At 47.0% G+C, this 25,718-nt stretch overlaps 1 protein-coding gene across 3 annotated transcripts in view; it reads right to left on the reverse strand.

The window, feature by feature from the left end:
• The window catches only part of SIAH1 (siah E3 ubiquitin protein ligase 1), an 87,789-nt gene that overhangs the window by 35,361 nt on the left and 26,710 nt on the right, over positions 1-25,718 (reverse strand). The window contains exons 2-3 of one of the 3 annotated variants that reach the window (XM_063700186.1): positions 8,137-8,280; positions 7,720-7,817 (exon numbers count right to left, since the gene is read on the reverse strand). The exons of 1 other annotated variant lie outside the window; for it this stretch is intronic. The gene's annotated coding sequence lies outside the window, so the exon portion shown is untranslated. The remainder of the gene's footprint in view (positions 1-7,719; positions 7,818-8,136; positions 8,281-25,718) is intronic. One more of the 3 variants, XM_019012300.4, reaches the window with a different exon arrangement.

Genomic DNA, 25,718 nt, shown 5'->3' on the forward strand with positions numbered 1-25,718 from the left:
GCTTGGCACCGTGGCTCATGCCTGTAATCCCAGCACTTTGGGAGGCTGAGGCGGGTGGATCACCTAAGGTCAGGAGTTCAAAACCAGCCTGGCCAACATGGTGAAACCCTGTCTCTACTAAAAATACAAAAATTATCTGAGCATGGTGGTGAGCACCTGTAGTCCCACCTACTTCAGAGGCTGAGGCAGGAGAATCGCTTGAACCTGGGAGGCAGAGGTTGCAGTGAGTCGAGATTGGGCCACTGCATTCCAGACTGGGTGACAGAGTGACATTCCATCTCAAAAAATAAATAAATAAATACAAAAGTAAAAAATTATCTGGCGTGGTGGCGTGCTACTCGGGAGTCTGAGGCAGGAGGATTGCTTGAGCCCAGGTGGTCCAGGCTGCAGTGAGCCATGATTGTGCCACTGCACTCCAGCCTGGGCGACAGAGTGAGATACTATCTTGAAAGAAAAAGAAGAGGAAAGGGAAAGGGAAGTGGAAGGGGATGGGGAAGAGAGAAAAAAATAGAAAGAAAGAAAGGAGAGAACAAAAGAAAATTATATGAAATTCAAAGTTTAGCATCCATTAATAAAGTTTTTTTTTTAACTCCCATTCCCTGAATTATCTAGTAACATGAATAAAGTTTTATTGATACACAGCCATACCCCTTCAGTTACATTTTGTCTATGGCGGCTAACAGCAGAGTTGAAAAGTTACATCATAGTATGGCCTGCCTTAGTTGAAATATTTATTATCTGGCCCTTTACAGAAAAAGTTTGCCAACCTCTGATATAGAGTAAATATATTAGCATATACATTTGTATGTCATGTCATCTTTCATAAATGAGAAGTAATGGCCGGGCGTGGTGGCTCAAGCCTGTAATCCCATCATTTTGGGAGGCCGAGGTGAGTGGATCACTTGAGATCAGGAGTGCAAGACCAGCCTGGCCAACATGGAGAAACCCTGTCTCTACTGAAAATACAAAAATTAGCTGGGCGTGGTGGTGGGTTTCTGTAATCCCAGCTACTCGGGAGGCTGAGGCAGGAGGATCGCTTGAACCTGGGAGGTGTAGTTTGCAGTGAGCCAAGATCACGTCACTGCACTCCAGCCTGGGCGACAGATCAAGACTCTGTCTCAAAAAATAAATAAAATGTAATGGGAAAAAACAGTTTTGAAATACAAGTAACACCAGAGATACAGACTCAAGTAACATCTTGGGAAAGCACTGATTGCTTGAGTACCTTAGTGGCAGGCACTTTTTGCTAAGCACCTTTATGTGAGCTAATAATGATAGCAGCTACAATATAGTCATGGCTTAATGTAAACAAAGATAAATATTTTGTATGAATTATCTAATTCCATCCTCAAGACACTTGATTGGAGAATTCTCCCTGACAGAGGTTCACAGAGTTGGCACAACTTGCCCAGAGTCACACGAGACAGGAGGATCACTTGAGGCCCAGAGTTTGAAACCAACCTGGGCGCATCCAGGATTTTGTCTCAGGTCTTGTGATTTCAAGCCTCTTGCAGGTTAAATATTAAATTACTGTAATCTCACATACTGTGAGATCTGGAGTGCCAAGATGGAAAAGTTCATTCCTCTGTTCCCAGGAAGAGCCACTGAAAGTTTTTGAACAGGAAGGGTAACATACTCAGAGCCCCGGCTGTACTGGATTAATCAGGTATGCAAAGCAGGAAGAACTGGACTGGGAACTCTGAGAGGCTCTTTTTTTTTTTTTTTTTTTTTTTTTTTTTGAGACAGAGTCTCGCTCCATCACCCAGGCTGGAGTACAGTGGTGTGATTATGACTCACTGCAGCCTCAACCTCTTGGGATCAAGTGATCCTCCCACCTCAGCCTCCCAAGCAGCTGAGACTACAGACATGTGCCACCATGCCTGGCTAATTTTTAAAATTTTTTGTAGATACAGGGAGGGTCTCACTCTATTTTCCGGGCTGGTCTCAAACTCCTGAGCTCAAGTGATCCTTGTGCTTCAGCCTCCTAAAGTGCTGGAATTATAAGCATGAGCCACCGTGCCCGGCCCCTAGGACACACTTGGATTAGTGAAGCTGTGGTGGTAGTAAAATCCAGAGGGCTTGTTGGTGGAATGGTTGTCTGAGGTGAGGAAGAAGGAAGGGTCAGAGCGCCCATGGTTCTGAATCTCAGAAATGGTAGGAAATGGTGGGTGGATTGGGGAGGGGGTTAAGTTTAGACACGGAATGCTGAGTGGTCTCTGGGATATCTAGATGGAGAAGTGCAGCAGACAAGATAAAATTTGGAAATGGAATTTGAGAAAATACTATGCTTTGGGGTATCATGTTCCTACAGGGGATGGTTAAAATCACAGGAGCCAATGAGATTCTCAAGGACAAGGCTGTGTAGTGAAAGGAAAGGGAAGGGCAGGGTTGGGCGCAGTGGTTCACTCCTGTAATCCCAGCACTTTGGGAGGCTGAGATGGGAGGATTGCTTGAGGCCAGAAGTTCGAGACCAGCCTGAGCAACATAGCAAGACCCCATCTTTATAAAAAAATATGAAAATTAGCTCGGTGTGATGGCTCACGCCTGTAGTCCCAGATAATTGGGAGGCTGAGGTGGGAGGATCACTTGAGCCTGAGAGGTCAAGGCTGCCATGAGCTGAGATCATGCCACTGCACTCCAACCTGGACAACAGAGCAAGATCCTGTCTCTAAAAAAAGAGAGAAAAATATATTTTATTCTCCTTCATATACCCTCACAAACAGCTGGGAGATCTGGCTTGAATTTAAAATCCACAGACTGGCCAGGTGAGGTGGCTCACACCTGTGATCCCAACCCTTTGGGAGGCCAAGGCAGGAGGATCACGTGAGCCCAGGAGTTCTAGACCAACCCGGGCAACATAATGAGACCCCATCTCTATTTTTAAAATAAATTATAAATTAAATTTGTAAAAAATAAAATCCACAGCCTTCCCAGAGTTCCACCCGGCAGCCCAGAGAGCAGAGGCCGACCCTGAGCCCTGCTCCTGAGCTACTTTTCTTCCCAGCCCTCCTATACCTTGCCGTGTCTCATATATCAAAGGGACTTGCATGTGCCCATGTGGACACTGAAGCCCAGTGTCCCAGCTCAGGCCTCACCTGTTCCCGCACAGACACCCATTGATGTGTTTCCCCTCAGGCCTGGGGGTGCTCATCTGAGGCCTGTTCACCCTCTGGAGGACAGAACGAGAGAGGAGGCACATGTGGGCCATGAGTGCAGGACCAGGGCCATTGAGCAGCTCACTGATGTTAGAAGGGGCCTCCATAGGGGCACCTCTCCTTGGGCCCTTAGACTCCTCACTCCTTAGGGGCCCCACCAGGGTGGGCCTAGAGCCAGTCTAGGGTGAAGTATTAGTTTCCCATTGCTGCTGAAACAAATGACCACAAATTTTTATTTATTTAGAGATGCGGTCTCACTCTGCCACCCAGGTTGGAGTGCAGTGGTGCGATCTCAGCTCACTGCAGCCTCGACCTCCTAGGCTCAAATGATCCTCCCACCTCAGCCTCCCAAGAGTTTGGGACTATAAACGTGAGCCACCACACCCAGCTAAGTTTTGTATTTTTGTTTTGAGATGGAGTTTCACTCTTGTTGCCCAGGCTGCAGTTCAATGGCGTGATCTCAGCTCACTGCAACCTCCGCCTCCTGGGTTCAAGTGATTCTCCTGCCTCAGCCTCCCAAGTAGCTGGGATTATAGGCGCATGCCACCACACCTGGCTAATTTTTTTTTTTTTTTTTTTTTTGAGACGGAGTTTCGCTCTTGTTGCCTAGGCTGGAGTTCAATGGCATGATCTTGGCTCACTGCAACCTCTGCCTCCCGGGTTTAAACAATTCTCCTGCCTCAGCCTCCTGAGTAGCTGGGATTACAGGCATGTGCCACCACACCCAGCTAATTTTTTATTTTTAGTAGAGATGGGGTTTCTCCATGTTGGTCAGGCTAGTCTCGAACTCCTGATCTCAGGTGATCTGCCCACCTTGACCTCCCAAAGTGCTGGGATTACAGGCATGAGCTACCACACCTGGCCCTAATTTTTGTATTTGTTTGTAGAGATGGGGTCCTGCTGTGTTGCCCAGGCTGGTCTTGAACTCCTGGCCTCAAGCTATTCTCCCACCTCAGCCTCCCAAAGCGCTGGGATTACAGATGTGAGCCTCCACACCCGGCCCAAATGACCACAGATTTAGTGGCTTTAAACAACACAAATGTATTGTCTTACAGCTGTGTAGGTCAGAAGTCTGGTGTGGGTCTCATGGGACTAAGATCAAGGTGCTAGCAGACCATGCTCCTTTCTGGAGGTTCTCGGGGAGAATCTGTTTCTGTGCTCATTCAAGTTTTTGGCAGAATTCAGTTTTTTGCAGTTGTAGGACTGAGGCGCAGTTTGCCTGCTGGCTGTCCATGGAGGGCCTGTTCTGAGCTCCTAGAGGCCATTGCACTTGGTTGGCGGAGCCTGCCTGTCTCCATTTTCAAAGCCAACCACGGAGGGTGATTCCCCCTCACACTTCTTGGTTTTTTTTTTTGAGACAGCGTCCCACTCTGTCGCCCAGGCTAGAGTACAGTGGCGCAATCTCTGCTCACTGCAACCTCCGCCTCCCGGGTTCAAGCGATCAAGTGATTCTCTCGCCTCAGCCTCCTGAGTAGCTGGGACTACAGGCGCCCACCATCATGCCTGGCTAATTTTTGTATTTTTATTTTTTATTTTTATTTTTTTATTTTATTTTATTTTATTTTTATTGATCATTCTTGGGTGTTTCTCGCAGAGGGGGATTTGGCAGGGTCATAGGACAATAGTGGAGGGAAGGCCAGCAGATAAACAAGTGAACAAAGGTCTCTGGTTTTCCTAGGCAGAGGACCCTGGGGCCTTCTGCAGTGTTTGTGTCCCTGGGTACTTGAGATTAGGGAGTGGTGATGACTCTTAAGGAGCGTGCTGCCTTCAAGCATCTGTTTAACAAAGCACATCTTGCACCGCCCTTAATCCATTTAACCCTGAGTGGACACAGCACATGTTTCAGAGAGCACCGGGTTGGGGGTAAGGTCATAGATCAACAGGATCCCAAGGCAGAAGAATTTTTCTTAGTACAGAACAAAATGGAGTCTCCTATGTCTACTTCTTTAATTTTTGTATTTTTAGTAGAGATGGGGTTTTACCATGTTGGTCAAGCTGGTCTCGAACTCCTGACCTCAGGTGACCTGCCCGCCTAGGCCTCCCAAAGTGTTGGGATTACAGGCGTGAGTTACTGCACCTGGCCTGCCTCACACTTGTAATCTTTCTCCTTTTTCATCTCTCTCATCTCTATAGCTCATCTACTTCTCTACCTACTTCTTTTTCCCTTTTAAGGACTCAAAAGATTAGATGGGCTCATCCAGAAAATTCAGGAGAACTTTCCCATTTCAGGGTCAGCTCAGCAGCAACTTGATGTCATCTGCAACCTTAATACCCCTTTGGCAGGTAAGGTAACAGGTTCCAGGGATTTAGATGTGTATGTTTTTGGCAGGGGTTGGGGGGCATTCTGCCTTCCACAGGTGGCAATCCTGAGGAACAGCCTCTCTGAGAAGATGATTGATAGCTGAACATTGCAAAGGAGCAAACCATGAGCCATGCCGCCCAATATAGGTGCCACTAGCCCCCATGACTATTTAAATAAATTAGACTTGGCCTGGCAAGGTGGCTCATGCCTGTAATCCCAGCACTTTGGGAGGCCGAGGCAGGCGGATCACCTGAGGTCGGGAGTTTGAGAACAGCCTGATCAACATGGAGAAACACTGTCTCTACTAAAAATACAAAATTAGCCAGGCATGGTGGTGCATGCCTGTAATCCCAGGCAGGAGAATCGCTTGAACCTGGGAGGCAGAGGTTGTGGTGAGCCGAGATCTCGCCATTGCACTCCAGCCTGGGCAACAAAAATAAATAAATAAATAAGACTTAAATACAGTGGGTTGCAGTGGCTTGTGCCCATAATCCCAGAACTTTGGGAGGTTGAGGCAGGAAGATCGCTTGAGCCCAGGAGTTCTAGACTAGCCTGGGCAACATAACAAGACCCTGTCTCAAAACAAGAAGAACAACAACAAAAAACTCAAAAGCAAAAATGAATAAATAAATACAATTAAAAATTCATTCCATTCCTCAGTCACACTAGCCACGTTTCAAAGGTTCAATCCCCATATTTAACTAGTGGTTACTGTACTGGACAATGCAGGTTAATAGAACATTTCCATCATCCCAGAAGGTTCTACTGAACAGAGTTTGATCAGAGGAGATCAGTTCCAGTCAGAGGAAGGGGCACATGCAAAGTTTTGATCCCATTGACACCGTCCTACCAGGGTGAGGAAGGACATAACACACACCAGGAGCACAAGCCTGGCAGATCTGTATTCCAAACCCATCACAGAATCATAAGTTAACCATGGACTATAAGTATCAGAAAATGACCTCGCAGACCCTGGGCCACCCCATGCCCTAGATGCAGACCCCAATTCAAGATAGCTCGGATGCACCCCAAGCTCTCCTAACTCTCCGTTCATTATTCCTTCCTTTATACCCTGCTGCTTTCCCTACTAGGAAGGCCGTCTTTCCCCAGTCTACCTCCTCATTGCTTTCTTCTTCTTTTTTTTTTTTAGACAGAGTTTCACTCTTGTTGCCCAGGCTTGAGTGCAATGGCGCGATCTTGGCTCACTGCAACCTCTGGCTCCGGGTTCAAGTGATTCTCACTGCCTCAGCCTCCCGAGTAGCTGGGATTACAGGCACATGCCACCAAACCTGGCTAATTTTGTGTTTTTATTAGAGACGTGGTTTTTTCCTGTAGGTCAGGCTGGTCTCGAACTCCTGACCTCAGGTGATCCACCCCCCCCCCCCCACTTGGCCTCCCAAAGTGCTTGTATTACAGGCATGAGCCACCGTGCCCAGCCACTTTCTTTTTTATTTATTTTTGAGATGGAGTCTCACTCTGTCACCGAGGCTGAAGTGCAGTGGCGCAATCTCGGCTCACTGCAATCTCTGCCTCCCAGGTTCAAGTGATTCTCCTGCCTCAGGCCTTCTGAGTAGCTGGGACTACTGCCACCAAGCTCAGCTACTTTTTTTGTATTTTTGGTAGAGACAGGGTTTCGTTGTGTTGGCCAGGCTAGTCTCGAACTCCTGACTTCAAGTGATCTGCCTATCTCGGCTTCCCAAAGTGTTGGGATTACAGGCGTGAGCCACCATGGCCAGCCCTCATTTCTTTCAAGAGTCAATCTAAAGAGTACACTTTCAGAAAATCTCAGGATTTTTTTTTTTTTTTGCAAGAGAATTTATGCTAATTTCCCCTTTACTTTTATTTTCTTATTTTCTTTTTGTTTTAATCCACTCATCTACACACTGATCCCCTTTATTTTTAGATATGCACAAGGGATACAGTTGGGCCAGCATCCCCTCATTTTTATTCTTTGTTAAAGGTCTCCCTGTCTTGTCTCCATAACTAAATTGCACAGCAACTGTGACTTCTCTGTGTTTGGTTTCCCCACAGCAGATGGCAAAGGTTATTGAGAAGTTTTTACTGAAGAAAGGTAGAAAGTAGGTATGGTGGAGAATAGAAGGAGATAGGACAATTCCAAAGTCATAAAAGTCATTCCAGACTGATTGGTGATGTGCAAAATGTCTCTGTTTTGTTTGTGATGTGGCTGGGATGAAAGAGGTTTTTTTTTTTGTGACCAGGGCTGGGCAGGGACAACTTCCTGTCTAGCACCTTCACACATACCTTCAGAGACCATTTCCTCCATCTTCCTTTTGTCCTGGGGAGCTCCCTTAGAATATGTGTCCACTTCTTCTCACTTTGAGTTGATGCTTTATAGACTCCTTGAAGGAAAGTTATAGGATGGAAATAGAAATAGAGCATCAGGGATCATTGTGTTGGGGATATCTTTAAGAGATTCTAGAGTTTTAAAAGGTTCCATTTTGTAGATACTTCCCTGATCCTTTTTTTTTTTTTTTTTTTTCAACAGTGTCTCGCTCTGTCACCAGGCTGGGGTGCAATGGCACAATATTGGCTCACAACAACTTCCACCTCCCGGATTCAGGCAATTCTCCTCCCTCGGCCTCCCAAGTAGCTGGGACTACAGGCACAGGCTATCACGCCTAGCTAATTTTTGTATTTTTAGTAGAGACGGGGTTTCACCATGTTGGCCAGGATGGTCTCGATCTCTTGACCTCATGATCTGCCCTCCTCGGCCGCCCAAAGTGCTGGGATTACAGGTGTGAGCCACTGCGCCTGATGATCCTCTCTTTCTTGCTGGCTGAATATGCCAACCAAGGTGATTTTCTAAACACAAAGAGAAAAAATGCTGGGTTCCCCTGCCCAGGTTACCTGTTTCTTTCTCTAGTTATTAATGGTGCAAGCTTCTGTTCATCCTCACCTGATAAAATACAATGTAGTGGAAAAGCACAGGATATTTACATGAAAATAGATTTGGGGTGTTCAGTCCCTTGCAAGATGCTTGGTCCAAGAGAATGAGTTATTCACGTAGTAAATAACTAAGCCAGGCCGGGCACAGTGGCTCACACGTGTAATCTCAGCACTTTGGGAGGCTGAGGCTGGTGGATCACCTGAGTTCAGGAGTTTGAGACTAGCCTGGCCAACGTAGCGAAACCTCATTTCTACTAAAAATACAAAAATTAGCCAGGCATGGTGGCACACGCCTGTAATCCTAGCTACTCGGGAGGCTGAGGCAGAAAATCACTTGAGCCTGGGAGGCGGAGGTTGCAGTGAGCTGAGATAGTGCCACTGCACTCTAGCCTGGGCAACAGAGTGAGACTCCGTCTCAAAAAAACAAAACAAAACAAAAACTAGGCCCTTGCCACTAATCCTAAACACTGGGTACTGAAGGGAGTTGGGGTGCAAGGAGGATCTGACAGATTTCTAGAATTCCTTTGGGAGCTTGAGCTTGACAAGTGTTGCAAGACCCAAAGGCCATGACTGAGAGTGCCCAGGGCTGAGACATGAAGCAAAACCTGGGGTAAGTAGGCATCTCATTAGGCAAGTCTAATTTAGCATCTTTCACATCATTTTTTGTGTGATTTTTTAAAAAACTATGCTAGAGAATTACAGTGGTGCTGCTGCTGCTGCTGCTGCTGCTGCTGTTGTTTTTCTTGGAAAGAGTATAAGATGTTGCCTTGGTTGAATTTGGAGGAAAAGGAAGAAAAAAATATGAGTGCAAGATCTGAGTGGTCACATTTTTTTTTCCTCTGCGTATTAAGAAACAAGGCAGAGCCGGGTGTGGAGGCTCATGCCTGTAATCCCAGCGCTTTAGGAAGCCAAGATAGGCAGATCCCTTGAGCCCAGGGGTTTGAGACCAGCCTGAGCAACATGGCGAGACCCCATCTCTACAAAAAAATACAAAAATTAGGCAGGTGTGGAGGTGTATGCCTGCAGTCCCAGCTACTTAGCAGGCTGAGGTGGGAGGATCATTTGAACCCAGCAGCTGGAGACTGCAGTGAGTCATGACTGCACCCTTGCCCTTTAGCCTGGGTGACAGAGTGAGACTCTGCCTAAAAAAAAAGAGAGAGAGAGAGACACAAGGCAGGACATTATGCACCTGGCATCCTTCAAAACCTTGTTACGGCAACAGCGGTGGGCAAGCATAGATGTACTGACACTGAGGGCCTCAAAGTCAACATAAAGATATGCATCTGGGAAGCCCGGGTAGTGAAAGGAAAAGGCAAATAAATCTTGTCCCCTCCTGCTCCCTGGCCAGGTCCACACAAAAGAGTCCATTAAACTAATCGGTGACAAAACTCCCAGCAGGGTTAGGTTTCTCCAACTTTCCCTAGAGGAGGATCTCAGATGGCCTCCTTCTGGCTCAGGGGAGCCAGGTCACAGTGGCCCCTGGGGATGGGGGCCAGACCACGGCCTGGGAGCTGGAAAACAGCTCAGGCAAGTCATGCACCTTCTTTCTGAGTTTCCCCATCTGGGAACTGAAGGTCTTGGCCTAGAAACTCCTTTCAGCTCTAATTCTGTGTGTTTACACAAACTTTACAAAACAAAACAAAAAAACAAAAGCTCGCTCTAGGAAAACTGTTAACATTTATTAGACATCTACTACCATGTGCCAGCCACTTTACACTAACTCATTGAATCCTCACAATCTAGGTATACTGGTATACAGGTATACTGTTTGCCCATTTTATAAATGAGGAAATAAGGTTCAGGAAATGCAACCAAAGTCATTACAAATAGGCAGTCATGTAGTTGGCCTTCACACTGAGGTCTGTCTGGGTCCGAAGTTCATTTCTTTCCACCACTCAGCCTCCCTATCTCCTTTATTTCTTTACCACTTTCAATTACAAGTCACTGACTCTGTCAAACATGCTAGGAAGGACAGTTGAAGCCATGCTGCACTCCCCTCAGCCTTCAGTCTCTGCTCTCCAACCTTTTTTTTCTTTTTTCTCGCTATCTCGCCCAGGCTGGAGTGCAGTGGTGTGATCTCAACTCACTGTAACCTCTGCCTCCTGGGTTCAAGTGGTTCTCCTCCCTCAGCCTCCGGAGTTGCTGTGACTATAGGCATGAGCCACCACACCTGGCTAATTTTGGTATTTTTAGTACAGATGGGGTTTCACCATGTTGGCCAGGCTGGTCTTGAACTCCTGACCTCAGGTGATCCACCTACCTCGGCCTCCCAAAGTGCTGGGATTACAGGTGTCCAAGCAAACTTGTTCTCTGGGCCATGCCGTATTTTGACTGCAAACATGGGTTGAACCCTTGCTTTGGGCCAGATGCTGTGCTGAGCAACTCCCATGCTCCTGCAGTATCATTACCACCCTATGAGATAGTCACCATGGTCAGCCCCACTGCACAGAGAATAGAACAGATCCAGCGAGGTCAGAAGCTGCACAAGTCAGATGGATTCCTTAGGCTCAGGGAACTTCCATCTGGGAAGTAAAGGTCTTGCCATATGCACTCATAGTGGGTAGTACATTTTGTACGCTCATGTAGACCGATATCCCCCCTAATCCATGGCTCTGGGCAGCATCATGGAGTTTCTCTTTTATAATCCTGAAAGAGCAACCTGGGGTGGGGGAATTTTGTTCCCACACAACACGCTTGTGTATTGTTATAATTTATTAAATAATTTGTTGTATGACTTTATAATAAAAAGTTATTTATTTACTTGAGACAGAGTCTTGCTCTGTTGCTAAGGCTGCAGTGCAGTGCTGTGATCTTAGCTCACTGCAGTCTCAAACTCCTGGACTCAAGCGATCTTCCCTCCTCAGCATCCCAAGTAACTAGGACAACAGGCATGCACCACCACACCCAGCTAATTTTTAAATTTTTTATACAGATGGGGGGTCTCACTATGTTGCCCAGGCTGGTCTAGAACTCCTGGGCTCAAGCCTTCCACCCACCTCAGTCCCCCAGAGTGCTGGGATTATAGGTGTCAGCACCACGCCTGGCCTATAATGAGAAGATTTTATTTTTAATTTTATTTTTGAGACGGAGTCTTACTGTGTCACCAAGACTGGAGTGCAATGGCACCATCTTGGCTCACTGCAACCTCTGCCTCCCAGGTTCAAGTGATTCTCCTGCCTCAGCCTCCTCAGTAGCTGGGATTACAGGTATCTGCCATCATGCCCAGCTAAGTTTTGTATTTTTATAGAGACGGGGTTTCACCATGTTGGCCAGTCTGGTCTTAAACTCCTGACTTCAGGTGATCTGCCCGCCTCAGCCTCCCAAGTGCTGGGATTACAGGCGTGAGTCACAGAGCCCAGCTGAGAAGATTTTTTAATACTAAAAATAAGATATAATTTATTATAAAGACAAAGATAAGTTCTCATATCAAATAAAAGGAGAGAAAATTTCAGGGCCAGGTAAACATTTCAGATATTAGTCCCTCCTCTTCCTCCTGTGTTATAAAAAAATAGTTTGTTTTGTGAGAGGGGGAAAATCAGTAATTGGACCAAATAAAAAGTTTTTACAAATTCATTCACCCATTAAAAAAATATATTGTTTTCCTTCCTGTACTAAGCTCAGTGGAGAATAGAAAAATGCATGAGCTTTCATCCCTACCCTCAAGGAATCTACCATCTCACCAGGGAGGTGACTAGAACATGATCATTTGAATAAATGCAGAAGTAAGGCTAGGCACAGTGGCTCACCCCTGTAATCCCAGCAGTTTGGAAGGCTGAGGCTGGAGAATGGTTTGAGTTTGTTTAAGAGTTCAAGACCAGCCTGAGCAACATAGTGAGACCACTGTCTCTCCAAAAAAAAAAAAAATTAGCTGGACTTGGTGGTGCACACCTAGAGTCCCAGCTACTTGGGAGGCTGAGGTGGGAGGATCATCTGAGCTCAGGACGTTGAGGCTGCAGTGAGCTGTGATAACACCACTGTGAGATCCTGTCTCAAAAAAAAAAGCATGCATGGAAAAATTGAGACTCGGTGTAGGGGCACATCAGAAAGAGAAGGCAGTGCTTCAGTTGGATGCAGGAGATGGGAGGAGAAGGGGAGTGTGGAGAGGGGAGGAGAGGGGGCATGCATGCTGGAGGGGCACAGGGAAATGGAGGCTGGATAAGGGGATTGTGTTGGGGAGGTAAATCTGGACACATCAACTGGAGTCAGATCGGGTCTTTTTTTTTGAGACAGAGTCTCGCTCTGTCACCTAGGCTGGAGAGCAATGGCCCCATCTTGGCTCACTGCAACCTTCGCTTCCCAGGTTCAAACAATTCACCTGCCTCAGCCTCCTGAGTAGCTGGGATTACAGGCATGTGCCACCATGCCTGGATAATTTTTTCATTTTTAGTACAGATGGGGTTTCACCATATTGGCCAGGCTGGTCTCAAACTCCTAGCCTAAGGTGATCCGCTCACCTCAGCCTTCCAAAGTGCTGGGATTACAGGCATGAGCCACCATGCCTGGCTCAGATTGGGTCTTGAATGCCTAAGAAATGTGGACTAAACTGATGGCTGCTGTGTGTTTGTGGGTGTGTGGAGTCATGGTGCTAAGCAGCTAAGGGAGGCCACACAAGGGAGACAACTGGAAGATTGCAGAAGTGTTGGATGGCTGCCAGTCCCACTGCAGGGAAAGGCAACTGTAGAGGAAGAAAGAGAACAGGGTGAGGGGAGGCTGGGTGCCTGTGAAATGACTCCACTTCACTCCTCCTTGGGAAGCCTGCTCTCCTTTCCCTGGTCGCGGAGAGGCAACTGCAAGATGCGAGTATTTACTGGAGAGATGAACAGAAATGCTTTACCTGTCCTGTAAAGCTATTTCAGGACATGGATTCAGCAAAGATACAACTTCCATCTTTTCATTTTAGTGAATTTCAAAGTCATATTTCATTCTACTTTACTGGACATATTGGAGTGACACAAATCTGAGATTCATAGAATTTTAAAATGTTAGAGCTGGAGAAACTTCTATGTTTATAGGATATCTCTACAAACCCTTATTTATTTTTTATTTTATTTTTTTTAGACAGAGTCTTACTCTGTCACCCAGGCTGGAGTGCAGTGGTGTGATCTTGGCTCACTGCAACCTCCACCTCCCGGGTTCAAGTGATTCTCCTGCCTCAGCCTCCTGAGTAGCTGAGACTTCAGGTGTGCGCCACCATGTCTGGCTAATTTTTGTATTTTTAGTAGAGATAGAGTTTCACCATGTTGGCCAGGCTGGTCTCAAACTCCTGACCTCAAGGATCTGCCCACCTTGGTCTCCCAAAGTGCTGAGATTATAGGTGTGAGCCACCAAGCCCAGCCTACAAGCCTTATTTAACATCTGACTTTCAACATTTGAATTTGAAGTCCTTTAAAATTGGGTAATGTTTCTTATAATCCTAGGAGGGAAAAGTAAGAGCTTTCTTTTCTCTTTGTTTTCTTCCTCCTTTTAATAAAAACAAATAGACAAAACTGTTTGTTAGATGGAACTTAAGAGAACTTTGTCAAGAGAGGACTTCAAGATGACCTGGAATATCCTTTTTTTTTTTTTTTTTTAGACAGAATTTCCTTCTGTTGCCCAGGCTGGAGTGCAGTGGCTTGATCTTAGCTCACTGCAATCTTCTCCTCCCGGGCTCAAGTGATCCTCCCACCTCAGCCTCCCAAGTAGCTGGGACTACAGACACGAGCCACCACACCAAGCTATTTTTTTTTTGTAAAGAAGGGGTTTCGCTATGTTGCCTTGGCTGGTCTTGAACTTCTGAGCTCAAGCCATCCAACCGCCTCGGCCTCCCTAAATGCTGGGATTATAGGCATGGGCCAACCATGCCTGGCCAGCCTGGAATATTCTACGTTGACCCCACACACCACCCTTCCCAAAGTGGACTCAAATGCTAGAATCTGCCCTTACTGCAAAGAGAGAGAGGGCTTATCAGTCACTTTCATGAGTCACCCAGGCTGCTGCACATACTAACTATCCAATATGCAGCAACAAATCAGAAGTAGGCCGAGGTTCATGGCATACACACTTGAGCAATCCTCAAGAGAGAGGCTGCCAGAAGCCACATGCATTCTACCCCCTCAGCGTTCCTCTCATCCGCCCTTCCTCATCAGCGAGGTGGCTTCCTTGGGGTCTTTCAGAGCTCAAGCGTGGGTGACATCCAGGAAGTGGGCTCTGCCCTTGAGCTCCCAGTGCAGGCCAGGAGCCTCCCTTCTCTAGTCCTGCCCCTTCCTTGGCACTCACACAAGGATTTTGTGACCTCCCTCTGCACCTCCTGAACACTAATTACAGGTGTGTGTCTACACACATGACTATCTCAGAAGCTACAGGACAGCCTCTGTGCACAGAATTCCTTAGGTAAGGGCGAGGGCACAATTGCACAAGCCTTGCCTCGGCCAAGTTTTCCACTAAAAACAAACTGTTACTTGGCAGCCAAAGCAATTAGGCCCAGTTCAGGAAATTATCTACCCCCGAATAGAGCACCAAAACAGTCTGGGACCACCAGCCTTCCCCACCGTCTTCACATGTGGTTCAACAGAACTGAGCAATGCACGCATTTGTTCACAACAATTTATGCAAGAGTTGGATTCAGGAATAAGCAGCTCAAAAATGTATTTATGGCTAACAAAATTAGATGGTTAGAGAAAGATGGGTGGTAGATGTGATGTTCTCAGAGTTAGTTAATTAGCATTACTAGTTTTCGAGCCCTACACTCTTCTTTTTTTTTTTTTTTTTTGAGACAGAAGTCTCCCTCTGCCACCCATGCTGGAGTGCAGTGGCACGATCTTGGCTCACTGCAACCTCTGCCTCCTGGGTTGAACCGATTCTTATGCCTCAGCTTACCAAGTAGCTGGGACTACAGGCATGCACCACTACACCTGGCTAATTTTTGTATTTTTAGTAGAGATGGGGTTTCACCTTGTTAGCCAGGCTGGTCTTGAAATCCTGACTTCAAGTGATCCTCCAGCCTCAGCTTCCCAAAGTGCTGGATTATAGGCATGCGCCACCACACCCGGCCTTATTATTATTTATAAGAAACCCCACCTTTACTAAGAGTACAAAAATTAGCTGGGCATGGTGGTGCACACCTGTAAGCCCAGCTACAGGGAGGTTGAACTCAGGAGGCAGAGGCTGCAGTGAGCCAAGATTGCACCACTGTACTCCAGCCTGGGCAACAGAGTGAGACTCTGTGTAAAAACAACAACAACAAAAATTCTGAGAGAAGGTGAGGGGACAAAAAGGGAGATGAAATTCAGATCCCAGAAGTACAAGCACATGCAGATGTGGAAGCGTAACAGTGCCGATACGAATCCCTGTGGAGAGTGCCCATGGATGCATATGGGGAATAATAAGAGGTGAGTTCAGGGACAGTCCTGCAGACCATGCTACAGAGCTCCTGTTTTATCTTATGGGTGGGGAGCCATTCAAGAGTGTAAGCAGACAAGCAGGTTTGTGTCTGGGCAAGAGCATTCTGGATGCTAAATCCACAAGGGGTTGGAGAGGGGCACCATCAGCGTCAGGGAGACCAGACAGCCTGTAGCAGTGACCAGGTGAGGGATGATCTGGGCTTTGGTTGTAGCTTGGGTGTAGACAGAAGAAGGTAACCTACAGGTACATTGTGGGGATAAAATCCATAGGACTAGCTATGGATTGCATATAGGAGGTGAGCAAAAAGGAAAAATTAAAATACTTAAGTGGGCCAGGTGCAGTGGCTTACACCTGTAATCCTAGCACTTTGGGAGGCCAAGTTCGGTGGATTGCTTGAGGTCAGGAGTTGGAGACCAGCCTGGCCAACATGGCGAAACCCCATCTCTATTAAAAATACAAAAATTAGCTGGGCACGTTGGCGCATGCCTGTAACCCCACCTTTTTGGGAGGCTGAGGCAGGAGAACTGCTTGAACCCAGAAGGCAGAAGTTGCAGTGAGCAGAGATCATGCCACTGCACTTCAGCCTGGGTGACAGAGCAAGGCTCCGTCTCAAAAACAAATCAAAAAACCAAAAAAACAACAAAAAAAAACCACTGAAGTGTCTTGCTTGGGCACTAGGTAGATGCCACTTGTGATGATGGTGCAATGGACTGCATGTTTGCATCCACCCCCCAAAATTCCCAATATGATGGTAATAGGAGGTGGGGCCTTTGAGAGTTAATTAGGTCGTGAGGGTGGAGCCCCCCACGAATGAGATTAGTGTCATAAAAGAGACTCCAGAGAGCTCCCTTCAGCCCTCTTCCCACCTTGTGAGGACACGATGAGAAGTCGGCAGTCTGCAACCTGGATGAAGGACTTCACCAGAATCCTACATGCTTGGACCCTGATCTCAGACTTCTAGCCCCCAGAACTGTGAGAAATATATTGCTGCTGTTTATAAGCCACCCAGTCTAAGGTACTTAGCCATAATAGCCCAAACTAAGACAGATATAAAGACTGGGGAGAAGGGTGGAGGGTGTGCTCAGGATGAATTAAGAAAAATCCATCGTTAAGCCTGGAATGCTTACAGGAAACTTAAAATATGCCTGGGGCAAGCCTAGAGAACAATTTAGGAACACTCATGCTTGCCCAGGACCAGACACTGTATTATCCACCTCAAAACTCTGTGTCCCGCATTTTCCTTTTAGATAGAAAACAAAACCAAAACCCCCCAAAATCCTTTGTGGTTCCCTTTTGCCTAAGCATGGGTTTTAACCTGGATGTGTGTCCCTGAATCACATTTGAGCTCTCTGGATGCATATCACTTCTTATCTTTTTTTTTTTTTTATACAAGGTCTTGCTCTGTCACCCAGGCTGGAGTGCTGAGGCGCTATCATGGCCAGGCTAGAGTGCAGTGGCGCGATCTCCGCTCACTGCAACCTCCGCCTCCTGGGTTCAAGTGATTCTTCTGCCTCAGCCCCCCGAGTAGCTGGGATTACAGCCATGCAGCAGTATGTCCAGCTAATTTTTGCATTTTTAGTAGAGGCAGGGTTTTACCATGTTGGCCAGGCTGGTCTCAAACTCCTGCCTTCAAGTGGTCTGCCTGCTTCAGTCTCCCAAAGTGCTGGGATTACAGGCAAGAGCCACCACATCCGACCAATTAAAAAATTTTTGTTTCCTAGAGATGGGGTCCCTATGTTGCCCATGCTGGTCATTGAACTCCTGGGCTCAAGTAATCCTCCTTCCTCAGCCTCCAAAGTACTGGGATTATAGATGTGGGACACTGTGCCTGGCCACACCTTTTATCTAAAGGGCTGGGCCCTCTTCTACATGTAGGACACAGAATCGGCCCTGGGTAGGCTGGTTGCACCTGGCAGTTTTTCAAGTACTGTTTATATATTTAAAATTTTCTGTTTGCAAAAGCAATGTATACACATTGTAAAAATTCAAATCATGTGGAAATGTAAACACACACACACACTCCAAAAAACAAAGAACAACAAAACAGAAACCAGGAGTCCCTCCTAAACCCCACTCGCCTGCCCCCACACCTCCCATCAAGATTTGTTCTTTTTTTTTTTTTTCAGTTGAGACAGTCTCACTCTGTTGCCCAAGCTGGAGTGCAGTGGCGTGATCTCAGCTCACTGCAACCTCTGCTTCCCAGGTTCAAGCAATTCTCCTGCCTCAGACTCCCCAGTAGCTGGGATTATAGGCATGCACCACCACACCCAGCTAATTTTTGTATTTTTAGTAGAGACGGGGTTTTGTCATGTTGGCCAGGCTGGTCTCGAACCCCTGACCTCAGGTGATCTGCCTGCCTCGTATTCCCAAAGTGCTGGGATTACAGGCATGAGCCACCGCGCCTGGCCTAAGATTTGTTCTTAATGTGATGGTGTAATTGGCCAGATCTGGATCTGAAATTGATGCATCCTTTCCGAATCATACTTGTGGGTTGCCAGCAAACAGCCTTGCATGGGAAACTCCCCTTCCTGAGTCACTTGGGGGAAAGCTGAGATGGTCTGAAATTCTAAGAAGGTGTAGGAACTGCAGTGTCAGGAGGGGAAGACTGCAAGACTGCCAACTCGCTGAAATGTGCACAGGGCCAGCCGCCAGGACCATCCCCTCAGTACCCCTGAGGCAGTTAGGAAGTCTGCAACTACTCTACTTACTTTCATTTTTAAAAATCAACACTTCAATTATTTTTATATAAGTAAAATATTTTTTTAGACACAGAGTCTTGCTCTGTTGTCCAGGTGAATGCAGTGGTGTGATCATAGTTTACTGCAGCCTCAAACTCTTGGGCTCAAGCAAGTCTCCTGTCTGAGCCTCCTGAGTAGCTGGAATTACATTCATATGCCACCATGCCCGGCCAATTTTTTAAACTTTTGTAGAGATGAAGTCTGGCTATGTTGCCCAGGCTAGTCTCAAACTCCTGGGCTCAAGTGATCCTCCTGCCTTGGCCTTCCAAAGCTCTGGGATGACAGACATGAGTCAGTGCGTCCAGTTGTCAATTATTTTAAAATATACAATGGCTGGGCGCGGCGGCTCATGCCTGTAATCCCAGCACTTTGAGAGGCCAAGGTGGGTGGATTGCCTGAGGTCGGGAGTTCGAGACCAGCCTGGCCAACATGGAGAAACCCCATCTCTGCTAAAACTACATAAAAACAAAAAACAAAACAAAAAAAACTAGCTGGGCATGGTGGTGCAAGCCTGTAATCCCAGATACTCGGGAGGCGGAAGCAGGAGAATCACTTGAACCTGGGAGGTGGAGGTTGCGGTGAGCCGAGATCATGCCACTGCACTCCAGCCTGGGCAACAAGAGCAAAACTTCATCTAAAAAATATATATATATATACACAAACAATACATGCTCATAGAGTATTGTATATTTTGGGCTCTGTCGCCCAGGCTGGAGTGCATTGTCACGATCTTGGCTCACTGCAACCTCTGTCTCCCGGGTTCAAACGATTTTCCCGCCTCAGCCTTCCGAGTAGCTGGGATTACAGGCACCCTCATCATGCCCAGCTAATCTTCATATTTTTGTAGAGACAGGGTTTCACTGTGTTGGCCAGGCTAGTCTTGAACTCCTGACCTCAGGTGATCTGCCCACCTCAGTCTCCCAAAGTGTTGGGATTACAGGCGTAAGCCACCGTGACCAGCCTAGAGGTGCTATCTTAGCTGAAATCTGAACAATGAGTAGGGTTAATCAGGCAAGATGGAGAGTGTATTAGGAACAGGAAACTATAAAGTGCAAAGACTGGAAGGCAGATAGAGGATGGCCCACTGAAAAAATGGAAAGAAATAGTATTTGCAAGAGTTGAAGGACATATCAGCTAAGCCTTTATACTTTCTCAAGTCAGACTGCCTGGGTGCAAATTCTAACTGCTACTCACTGACTGTACGACCTCAGGCAAATTTCATAACCCCTCTGGGCTCAGCTCCCTCATCTATAAAATGGGCTGGGTTATTTAATCTCCTTCATAGAAAATATACATATATATATATATTTTCTTTTTCTTTTTCTTTTTTTTTTATTTTTGAGACCGAGTCTCGCTCTGTCACCCAGGCTGGAGTGCAGTGGCGCAATCTTGGCCCACCGCAGCCTCCACCTCCTGGGTTCATGTGATTCTCCTGCTTCAGCATCTCGAGTAGCTGGGATTACAGGTGTGCGCTACCATGCCCAGCTAATTTTTGTATTTTTAGTAGAGACGGAGTTTCACCATGTTGACCAGACGGGTGTTGAACTCCTGACCTCAGGCAGTCCTCCCACCTCGGCCTCCCAAAGTGTTGGGATTACAGGAGTGAGCCACTGCACCCGGCTTTCATAAAATTTTAAATGAGACAGTGTAGGTGAAACTGCTTAGAATAGTGCCTGGCTCATGGTAAGCACAAAATAAGTCTTCGTTGTTTTTTCTTCAAGTTTTATTAAACTTGAACTGACGTGAAAGTCTAGGGTTGGGGGCACGAGGTGAAACTAGAAGGCAAAGCTGAAGAGGGAAGCACAGGGCGGTTCTTGAAGGGCCTTTTTTTTTTTTCAAAGAACAAAAATGTGATTGGGGTTATTTATTAGAAGAGCTTGCCAATTCATTTCATTTTTTTTTTTTTTTTAGTATTTATTGATCATTCTTGGGTGTTTCTCGGAGAGGGAGATTTGGCAGAGTCATAGGACAATAGTGGAGGGAAGGTCAGCAGATACACATGTGAACAAGGGTCTCTGGTTTTCCTAGGCAGAGGACCCTGCGGCCTTCCGCAGTGTTTGTGTCCCTGGGTACTTGAGATTAGGGAGTGGTGATGACTCTTAAGGAGCATGCTGCCTTCAAGCATCTGTTTAACAAAGCACATCTTGCAGCGCCCTTAATCCATTTAACCCCGAGTGGACACAGCACATGTTTCAGAGAGCACGGGGTTGGGGGTAAGGTTATAGATTAACAGCATCCCAAGGCAGAAGAATTTTTCTTAGTACAGAACAAAATGGAGTCTCCTATGTCTACTTCTTTCTACACAGACACAGTAACAATTTGATTTCTCTTTCTTTTCCCCACATTTCCCCCTTTTCTATTCGACAAAACCGCCATCGTCATCATGGCCCGTTCTCAATGAGCTGTTGGGTACATCTCCCAGACGGGGCGGCTGGCCGGGCGGAGGGGCTCCTCACTTCTCAGGGCGGCCGGGCAGAGATGCTCCTTACCTCCCAGATGGGGTGGCGGTTGGGCAGAGACACTCCTCAGTTCCCAGACGGGGTCGCAGCCGGGCAGAGGTGCTCCTCACATCCCAGACGGGGCCGCGGGGCAGAGGCGCTCCCCACATCTCAGACGACGGGCGACCGGGCAGAGACGCTCCTCACTTCCCAGACGGGATGGCGGCCAGGCAGAGACGCTCCTCATTTCCCAGACGGGGTGGCGGCCTGGCAGAGGCTGCAATCTCGGCACTTTGGGAGGCCAAGGCAGGCGGCTGGGAGGTGGAGGTTGCAGCGAGCCAAGATCACGCCACTGCACTCCAGCCTGGGCAACATTGAGCACTGAGTGAGCGAGACTCCATCTGCAATCCCGGCACCTCGGGAGGCCGAGGCGGGCAGATCACTCGCGGTCAGGAGCTGGAGACCAGCCCGGCCAACACGGCGAAAGTCTGTCTCCACCAAAAAATACAAAACCAGTCAGGCGTGGCGGCACGCGCCTGCAATCCCAGGCACTGGGCAAGCTGAGGCAGGAGAATCAGGCAGGGAGGCTGCAGTGAGCCGAGATGGCGGCAGTACAGTCCACCTTGGGCTCGGCATCAGAGGGAGACCGTGGAAAGTGGGAGACAGAGACGGGGAGGGAGAGTGAGACGGGGAGGGAGAGGGGGAGAGGGGGAGAGGGAGAGAGGGCAGGGCCTTCTAATTCATGGTAAGAGGTTGGGACTTTTCTCCTGCAGGGGAATAAATCAATTTCAGGGAACCAAAGAGAAACTAGGAGTGAGGAAAGGCCCATGAAAGTCCTTGTTGAAAGAGCAAGCTTTTGGTGGTAAGTGTTCACCAAGTGCCTATGGTAGACAGACAGATACAGGCTGGGAGACCTGAGCTTGAATAACTGCTCTGCCAAGGCAGGTGGGGACAAGTGGCGTCACTTCTCTGGGCCTGCACCCTCAACTGAGATGGATTTTTTTCGGGGACTGAATGAGAGGGGGAAAGCCAGATGCCTCCTTTCTGCGGTACCCAGCGGAAAGCATGGGTTTGATGTTGGCTGGTGCCTGTGCCCTCAGTCCACACATACATCTTGAGTGTAACAGCTTCAGAATTCTTATTCTACTGCCTTCTCAGCCCTCTTTTTTACTGATATCTGGTGATTATGCAGGATGAACCTCCCCACATTCACCTGCCCTAGTTAGAACCATGTTCTGGAGGCTGGACTCCCAACTGCAACTCCGTGTAGCCTGAGCTGTGTCCGGTCGGTGAGTGGTCTGTACATCTCCAGCATCTTACCCCAACCATAGTGATTCTAACTTGATTCAATGAAATATGCCAATTAGCACTTGTCTGGGAGAAAAGAGGTTCAAATCAAACAATTAATGCTGGAGTGTGAGACCAGTCTGGGCAATGCTGCAAGACCCTGTCTCTACAAAAAAATAGAAAAACTTAGCAAGGTATGGTGTTGCACAGCTGTACTCCCAGCTATTTGGGAGGCTTAGTTGAAAGGATCACTTGTGCTGCAGGAGTTAGAGGCTACAGTGAGCTAAAAAAGAATCTAGTTTGAGTCAGTTCAAGTGAGATCCCTGTCTCAAAAATAAATAAATAAAATAGGCCGGGTGTGGTGGCTCACGCCTGTAATCCCAGCACTTTGGGAGGCCGAGGTGGGTGGCTCACCTTAGGTCAGGATTTTGAGACCAGCCTGGCCAACATGCTGAAACCCTGCCTCTACTAAAAATACAAAAATTAGCCAGGAGTGGTGCTGGGTACCTATAATCTCAGCTACTTGGGACGCTGAGGCAGGACAATTGCTTGAACCCGGGAGGCAAAGTTTGCAGTGAGCCGAGATCATGCCACTTCACTCCAGCCTGGGCAAAAGAGCGAAACTCTGTCTCATAAAAAAATAAATAAATAAAAATAAAATAAAGTCAGAAACAATAAATCTATGATTTTTGCTAGTCATAGTACTACCGTTTTTACTTATGAGTTAAGTAATCCTGAAATAGTAATCGTGTTTTATTAGTTCATCTTCAGTGTCCGGGAAATAGTTAATTGAGTGGAGTAACACAGACATTTATTGAGGTCCTTCTCTGTGCCAGACCTTGGTCTATCCACTGAGGATACAAAGATAAGCAGGACTCAGAGAGTCAGTCTCAGTTATTGGAGTACAAGGTCTGTAGGGGAAGAGGACAAATTATTATATTTTATACTAAATACTAGAGTAGAGGTTATGAACAGTTCCAGGAGAGCCTGCAGGCAAAGCTGCTGGCATACATCTGTATAGGTTGTATACTGCACAACTCCAGGGCACCACTAACATAGACCAGGGTTTGGCAAACTTGTTCTGTAAATGGCCGGATAATATATATATATATATATATATATATATATATATATATATATATAAAATATTATTTTATTTTATTTTTTTTTCCAGACGGAGTCTTGCTCTCTCACCCAGGCTGGAGTGCAGTGGCGCCATCTTGGCTCATTGCAACCTCTGCCTCTTGGGTTCAAGCAATTCTCCTGCCTTAGCCTCTGGAGTGGCTGTGATTACAGGCGTGCGCCATCATGCCTGGCTAACTTTTGTATTTTTAGTAGACACAGGGTTTTACCACGTTGCCCAGGCTGGTCTCGAACCCCTGACCTCGAGATCCTCCTGCCTTGGCCTCCCAAAATGATGGGATTACAGGTGTGAGCTACTGCACCCAGCCAATAGTAAATATTTTATGCTTTGTGGGCCACCATCGCTGCTCTTGTAGCACGAAAGTAGCAATAGACAATATGTAAACAAATAAGCATGGCTGTATTCCACTTTTCATTTTACTTTTAAATTATTTACATCTGTTCAAAAATGAAAATCATTCTTAGTTCATGCAACACACAAAAACAGGTGGTGGGCTGGATTTGTGGATTTGGCCTATGGGCTGGACTTTGCTGATCCTGACATAGATGACCATGAGAATCACCTCCCTTGGAGTTGTACAGCAGGAGGGCCCTGTCTGGAGGTGATCTTAGACAGGCTTCACTCAGAAGTTTCTGTCTGAGCTAGGGTTTTTTTTTTTGTTTTTTTTTTTTTTTTGAGACAGAGTCTCACTCTGCTGCCCAGTCTAAAATGCAATGGTACAATCACAGCTCACTGCAGCCTCAGCCTCCCGGGCTCAAGTGATCCTCCCACCTCAGCCTCCCAAGTAGCTGGGATTACAGGCACACAGCACCATGCCCGGCTAATTTTTGTATTTTTCGTAGGGACGGGGTTTCACCATGTTGCCCAGGCTGGTCTCGAACTCCTGAGCTCAAGCCATCTTCCCACCTTGTCCTCCCAAAGTGCTGGGATTAAAGGCGTGAGCCACTGCACCCTGCCTGAGCTAGGTTTTAAAGGATAAGTAGGTACTGACTAGGGACACTTCAGGGAAGGGATTATAAGAGAGAACAGCATGGGCAAAGGCACAGGATGGCTGCACTGGAGGGGACAGAGGGAAATGGGACCCAGAAAGATAGGGTGGAGACTGACTGTGAAGGGTCTTGAATGCCATACTTCAAAGTGCAGGCTCTGTCCTGTGGGCAATAGGGAGTCATTCAATGTTTTAAACAGAAAGTGACATGGTCCAGGATTGCATCATAGGGAGTGAAATGGAAAATGGAAAGCCCAGTTAGGAGGCATGCAAATCAGTCAGAGAGGAGACGGTGAGTGCCAGGTGCAGTGAGTGCCAGGTGCAGTGGCTGGAGCCTGTAATTGCAACTACTCAGGAGGCTGAGGTGGGAGGATGGCTCGAGCCCAGGAGTTTGAGACCAGCCTGGCCAACATAGCAAGACCCTCTCTTTACAAAAAATAGTGCCATAGTGCCAGCTACTCAGGAGGTTGAAGAAGGAGGATGGCTTGAGTCCAGGAGTTTGAGGCTGCAGTGAGCTATGATTGTGCCACTGCACTCCAGCCTGGGCCACAGAGCAAGACCTTGTCTCTTGAAAAAAAAAAAAAAAAAAAAGAAAGGAGATGGCTAGGACCTAAATAAGCAGGCACAGGGGAGTTAGAGAGAATTCAAAAGTAAACTGGAAAAAAAGGTCAACATCCTTAGCCATTAGGAATTATAACCACATAAGATACCACTTGACATCCACTGCAATGGCTATACTGAAAAAGATAATAAAAAGTGTCAGCAAGGATGTGGAGAAATTGGAACCCTCACCACTGCTGGTGAGAATGGGAAATGGTGCAGCTGCTTTGGGAAACAGTCTGACAGTTCCTCAAAGAAAGCTGCCATATGATCCAGCAATTACACTCCTGAGCATATACCAAGAAAACTGAAAACATATGTTCACGTGAAAACTTGAGCACGAATATTCATGGAAGCATTCATATGGCTATTCATAATAGTCATGAAGTAGTAATGACCTAAATGTCCACCAACCGATGCATGGAGAAATAAAATGTGGTCTATTTATACAATGGAATATTACTTATCAACAAAAAAGAATAGCTGGGCCTGGTGGCTCATGCCTGTAATCCCAGCACTTTGGGAGGCTGAGGCGGGTGGATCACTTGAGGTCAGGAGTTCGAGACCAGCCTGGCCAACATGGTGAAACCCTGTCTCTACTAAACATACAAAAATTAGCCGGGTGTGGTGGTATGCGCCTGTAGTCCCAGCTACTAGGGAGGCTGAGGCAGGAGATCACTTGAACCCTGGAGGCAGAAGTTGCAGTGAGCCGTGATCACGCCACTGCACTCCAGACTGGGTTACAGAGAGAGATTCCATCTCAAAAAAAAAAAAAAAAG

Source organism: Gorilla gorilla, chromosome 18 (genome assembly GCF_029281585.2).
Source record: "Gorilla gorilla gorilla isolate KB3781 chromosome 18, NHGRI_mGorGor1-v2.1_pri, whole genome shotgun sequence".
Lineage (NCBI taxonomy): Eukaryota > Metazoa > Chordata > Mammalia > Primates > Hominidae > Gorilla > Gorilla gorilla.